The following is a 6,149-nucleotide window of genomic DNA, read 5'->3' as shown; positions in this document are numbered from 1 at the left end:
TCCTTGGCAATCCAATCTCTCTAATCACAACCAATCTTGCCAATTCCTTGATCTAATTATCATGAGAAGAGGTTAAGTGCATGTCTCTCATCCATAAGCCACACTAACTCTCAAGATCTCAATTCCTCCTGAATGGTGTTGATCAAGAGAATTGTGAAGGATAGAGCTCTAATTCTAATGCAAGTGATTCCCCTTCTGAGGCTCACACAAGCATTCAAAAAAGAAGTTATCCTATAGCTACACAAATAAATTGAAAAGAAGAAGAATTTCATTGATTCATTATGATTACAATAGTGTTCCTCCCCCTAATGAGAATGGGGTTTAGTTCATCATTGCTCAAGTAAAACCAAAATGAAGAAATGCCGAAAAGTTGAGAAAAGAAAGTGAAGAAAATACAAAAGAAAAATGAGTGCAGAGTTTCCAAGTTTGGGTTCCCTGACTCTGAGCCTTCCAGTCCTCTTTTCTAACTCAAATTCTTCTCTATTTATACACCTTCTTCTTTCAGCTCTTCAAGTCTTGGCTGTGGGCCTTCGCCTTTGTTGAAGCTAGTTGAGAGTGGCCTTTAGTGACGTTGTGAGGACGTTTGCACATTAACATTCATACACTGCATGGTACCATGTTGTATTAAAGTTGGCTTTGAAGTTGGAGTTCACGTTGGGGTCAACGTTTATGGGCAAACATTGGGTCAAACGTCACTTAAAAAAATGAATTCTGGGTGTTGCCAGCAACGTTTGACTCAAAGTTGGTGCACCAACATTCGCGCAATCACGCATGCGCGTGGCCCACGCGTACGCGTGAAGGCTATAAATTTGCCAATCCATGCGTGCGTGTCGCCCACGCGTACACGTCACTTGCCATTTTTCCATTTCCAAGTGTACGCGTCATATCAAAATTTTTCCAAGGATGGCATCGCGTACGCGTCTCCTACGCGTATGCGTGGGTTGCAATTTTTCCATGCTCACGCGTGCGCGTCGATGCAATATTTCCAACTTCAAATTTTGTGATTTTGTCGAAGATGTTGGACCCAATGTTGGACCACCAACGTTGGTTCCAATGTTGGCAACCCTTTTTACCTCAACGTTGGACCATTAGTTGGAGTCCAACTTTGGCTCCAACTATGGTCTCCTGAGTTGAAGTTTGAGGCATAGTTGGAGTCCAACTTTGGCTCCAACTATGCACTTTTCTTGGGCAACGTTTGAGGTAGCATTTGAGGTCCCACTTTAGGCTCAAACGTTGCCTTCTTGCTTATAGTTTGAGGCATAGTTGGAGTCCAACTTTGGCTCCAACTATGCACCTTTCTTGGCTAACATTTGAGCCAAAGTCGGAGACCAACTTTGGCTCCAGCTTTGCACCTCTTTAAGCATGGACGTTGGACCTAACGTTGGAGCACCAACGTTGGCTCCAACGTTGGTCTCTCCTATTCTTCATCAACGTTTGAGGCAATGTTGGTGAGCCAACTTTGGCCACCAACGTTGCTGCCCTTTTTTGTTCCTTTCCATGGCCTTTTTATCTCTTGTTTGCTCTCCCTTCCTTAGCTTCTTTTCCACCTATTATCAATCAAACACATGCATCAAAGCCTTCCCAGAATCACCAGATTTTGCATCATTCATAACATCAACTAAATCTTGCAAAAATCTCATGAAAATGCATAAAATTAACAATGTTTAATTGAATCAAGACAAGCATGAAAAGAAGGAAACTTTTATATCCACGCGCAAACGTGACTCACGCCCACGCGTCAAATGGGAAAATTAACCATCCACGCGTATGCGTCACCAAATGAACGTTGGAGGACCAATGTTGCCTCAAACGCTGCCTCCAACGTCCGTGACGAGAAGCCCATATTTTGATTTGGAATATTTGCATCGACGCGTACGCCTGGATGCAGGTATTTGGCTAGACACGCTAACGCGTGAGCGATGCACACGTGCAAAACGCTGATTTTATGCGTAGGCGTGGGCGACGCGCACGCGTGGAATGGAAAAATGACAATGCACGCGTAAGCGTAGTGGACGCGTACGCATGGATGCAAAAATGTTTGTACATCAACGTTGAATTAAACGTTGGCGCCAATGCTCATTCCTTCAAAAATCATTTCTGAAGCTCAATGTTGGACTCAACGTTTTCTTGCAAACGTTAAGGCCAACGTTGACATTAGCTCCAAGGAAATTAAACACCCATGCTGATTTTTAAGATGAATTGCTCATTTACCCTTCTTCAGCATTACTGAGACCCATTCTTGCTTGCCTCAACAAGGCCAAAGGGCTCACATCCAAGTACATTAAAGTCCCAATTGAAGAAGAGAAGAAGAGTATAAATAGGGGCTCTCTAGTAGAATTAAGGAGGCTCGGGTAGCAGCAGAGGCTGCACTAGGAGTAGTAGTAGTAGTAAGAGTAGGAGTAGGAGTAGAATAGGAAGCTTTTGTATACACTTTTCTTTTTTGACATTTTACATTGTAGCTTTCATTGAATTTCATTTGCTTATGCAATTTCAGTTTCTGATAATTCTCTTCTGAAATTTTCCGTTCTGCAAAATTTTACAATTCAATTTACAGTGATCTTGATTTACATTTATATGCAATTTAAATTCCCTGCATCGTTGCCTCTCTGCCAATTTACTTTCTGCAAATTTAGTTTCTCTGCACTTGTTCTTTGAGCTATGATCCTCTGAACCCCAATTCATTAGGGGGAGGAGCTTTGTTATGATTCATATGTATTAACTGAATTTCTTCTTCTTCTTAATTCATCTAGATGGCTAAGAAATAACTTCTGTTTTGATTGAGATCCATTCACTTCAGAAAGGGGTTTGAATCTGTGAATTATCATGTGAGCCTCGGAAGGAAAATCATGGAAATTAGAACTGAAGCTTTGTTTCTCACAGCTCTCTTGATCAACACCATTCGGGAGGAATTGAGATCTTGAGAGTCTGTGTGGCTTATGGATGAGAGAAAATGCTTAACCTCTTCTCATGACAATTGGATCAAGGAATTGGCAAGATTGATTGTGATTGGAGAGATTGGATTGCCAAGGAATTGGGATCCAATCAATTTCAATCCGCCATAGATCTATTCATATGATTGAGAAAGAAGTTGAGACCCATTTGATTCATTGTGGATTATGATATCTCCAATCCTTAATGAATCTTTCTCTTTGTTATTTCTCCATTTAATTTCCCAGCACCCAGTCCCTTTACATTTGATGAAATTTAAGTTTCTTGCTCTTTATGTTTCTGTCAATTTACTTTCTGTAATTTATATTCTCTGTAATTTATATTCTGTTGATCCGATTGCACTCAATTCACCACTGTTAGCTTAACTAAAGTAATCACCTAACTAAAGTTTCTTGATCCATCAATCCTCGTAGGATCAACCTTACTCACGTGAGTTTTACTACTTGATGCGACCCGATATACTTGCTGGTTAGTTTGTGCAAAATTCAATTTTTCGTCATCATTTTACCATCCACGCGCATGCCTATATTACACGTACGCGTGGACAAGAAAATGTTGGCACTCCAATGTTGAGTCAAACGTTGCTCAAAATGTCCAAAATCAATTTTCTCTGAAAGACGTTTGACTCAACGTTGGCCCTCAAACGTGGACTCTAACGTCAGCATCAGAATATTGCAATTCAAGCACATCTCTTCTCAACGGCATGAGGAGCCAATGGCAGCAACTTCAACCCATTTCAATTAAGGCCAAAAGCCCAATTTAGAGACTGAAGATCAATGGAAGAAAGTGTATAAATAGCTTAGAGTTTAAGTTAGTTAGATCACACAGAGACGGATACTGAAACTCTGCCAAATTCTATTCTGCATTTTTTTCTTTCTGCAATGTACTTTTCTATTTTGTTTTCTATTTTGAGAGCTATAAACAACTAAACCCCTTTCATTGGGTTAGGGAGCTCTATGTAAGTCAACGGATCAATATTAGTTTTCATTCATCTTCTTATTTGTTTCCTCTTAATCTTGCTAGAAAGCTTTCGTTCTTCATCCCAGTGGATAGTTGTCTTGGGAAAGAAGCTATCCAAAATTGGATCTCCTCTAAACCTTGGAAGAGGAATGAGGAGATCATGCTAGAAATGCTTTCTCACATTGGATTAGATTGGGGTTTTGATGGATATCATGACATGTAATCCTCCTAACACTTTGATCTATGAATATGTGTGGTATAATCAGTGATCATACCTCATCTTTTCCCATGAGCACTTAAATCAAGGAATTGGGCAATTGTTCATGCTTAGAGAGATTGGATTGCCAGGGAATTGGGATCCAATCACCTAAGATTGCCAAGGAGATCAATGAATGCATTGATTGAGGAAGAGATGAAAATGAATTTGATCCGGAGAATTATAACATCTCCTGACCCCAATGAGCTTTTCCATCTCTGATCTACCCATTCATTTACGTTCTGTCTTTAAATTGATGCTCAATTTTCCCATTCCCATTTAATTTCTTGCAATTTAAGTTTCTGCACTTATATTCTTGCAATTTTATTTCTGCCATTTAATTTCTTGCTCTTTAAGTTTTCTGCCAATTTACTTTATGTAAATCCCAATTTCAAATCTAATTCAGTTCAACTAGAACAATTCTCCAATTAACATTAATCAACCAACCAAGCCTTGTGGGATTCGACCTCACTCTACAGTGAGTTTTTACTTGACGACAATTCGGTGCACTTGCAGGTAGAAAATTATTGAGAGACAGTTTTCACGACATCAAGTTTATGGCGCCGTTGCCGAGGATTGGTTTTGTATTGACAATTACTAAATTAGAGGATAACTAGATTGAGCAATATTCTTTTCTATTGTTAATTAAATTTCAATTTTCTACTGTTACATTTTCTTTCTGCAATTTTAGTTGTTTTTCTTTATTTTTCTTTATTTCTTTACTTTCCAGCAAAACTAATCCACTGAATCATTAGCTGTTTGATTAATTGCCTCAATTGCTCTAACCACACTCTTTCATTAACTGTGAAATCTTCACTTGCTGGTTGCTGCCTATTTTGTCACTTGTATGACAGGTAGAAGAGGGGTTTCAACCTTTTTTGACAGTGAACCAGAAAGAACGTTACTTAGATTAAGGAGGGAAGCAAGAGAAAAGAAAGCTATTGGTACAGAGGAAGAGGAAGAAGACTTGGATGTAAATATGGAGGATGATATGGAGACTCATCATTAGGGAGAAGTGCATAATCATGCCAGAGAAGGTGCAGCCAACCATGCTCCACAAGAGAGGAGAGTTCTTGGCTCTTACATCAATCCAAACCCAGGAAACTGTGGTAGCAGCATTCAAAAGCCAACCATCCATGCTAATAATTTCGAATTGAAGCCTCAGCTCATCACTCTCATCCAAAACAATTGTTCTTTCGGAAGAAGTACCCAAGAAGACCCTAATCAGCATCTCACTACATTCCTAAGGATCTGTGATACAGTTAAATCTAATGGTGTTCATCCTGACACCTATATACTGCTACTGTTTCTATTTTGTTTGATGGATAAAGCATCAAATGGCTAGAATCATTTCCCAAAGAAAGCTTGACAACCTGGGAAGATGTGGTAAATAGATTCTTAGCAAGGTTCTACCCTCCTCAAAGAGTGAACATATTGAGAACTGAGGTGCAAACATTCAGACAGCAGGATAGTGAAACCTTGTATGAAGCCTGGGAGAGATTCAAAGATCTGACAAGGAAATGTCCACCTGATATGTTCAATGAGTGGGTGCAGTTGCATATCTTTTATGAAGGGCTTTCCTATGAACCAAAAAAAGCTGTAAACCACTCATCTGGAGGCTCCCTAAATAAGAAGAAGACCATTGAAGAAGCCATTGATGTCATAGAAACAGTGGCTGACAATGAGTATTTTTATGCCTCAGACAAAAGTAACAACAGGGCAGTCATGGAATTAAACCATATGGATGCAATCTTGGCCCAAAATAAGATGATTACCAAGCAACTAGCTGATTTGACCAAGCAAATGGAGAAGAATCAGGCTGCAGCCATCCACACTCAACCATCACCTCAAGGAGAGTTGCACACAGAGGAAGGAGTTAACTGGGAGGAAGCCAATTACCTTGGAAATTTATCTAGGAAAGATCATGATCCATATTCTAAAACCTATAACCCTGGTTGGAAGAACCACCCAAACTTTGGGTGGG

The 6,149-nt window shown here is 39.7% G+C and overlaps 1 non-coding gene across 1 annotated transcript; it reads right to left on the bottom strand.

Moving 5' to 3' along the window:
- Positions 1-5,596: 5,596 nt before the first annotated feature.
- Positions 5,597-5,700, bottom strand: LOC112759862 (small nucleolar RNA R71). The gene has a single exon (XR_003180327.1). It is a non-coding gene; the product is annotated as a small nucleolar RNA R71 (small nucleolar RNA).
- Positions 5,701-6,149: the final 449 nt, after the last annotated feature.

This window comes from Arachis hypogaea, chromosome 16 (genome assembly GCF_003086295.3).
Source record: "Arachis hypogaea cultivar Tifrunner chromosome 16, arahy.Tifrunner.gnm2.J5K5, whole genome shotgun sequence".
NCBI lineage: Eukaryota > Viridiplantae > Streptophyta > Magnoliopsida > Fabales > Fabaceae > Arachis > Arachis hypogaea.
Note: the sequence above shows the minus strand (reverse complement) of the source record. Positions and strands in the feature narration are given on the sequence as shown.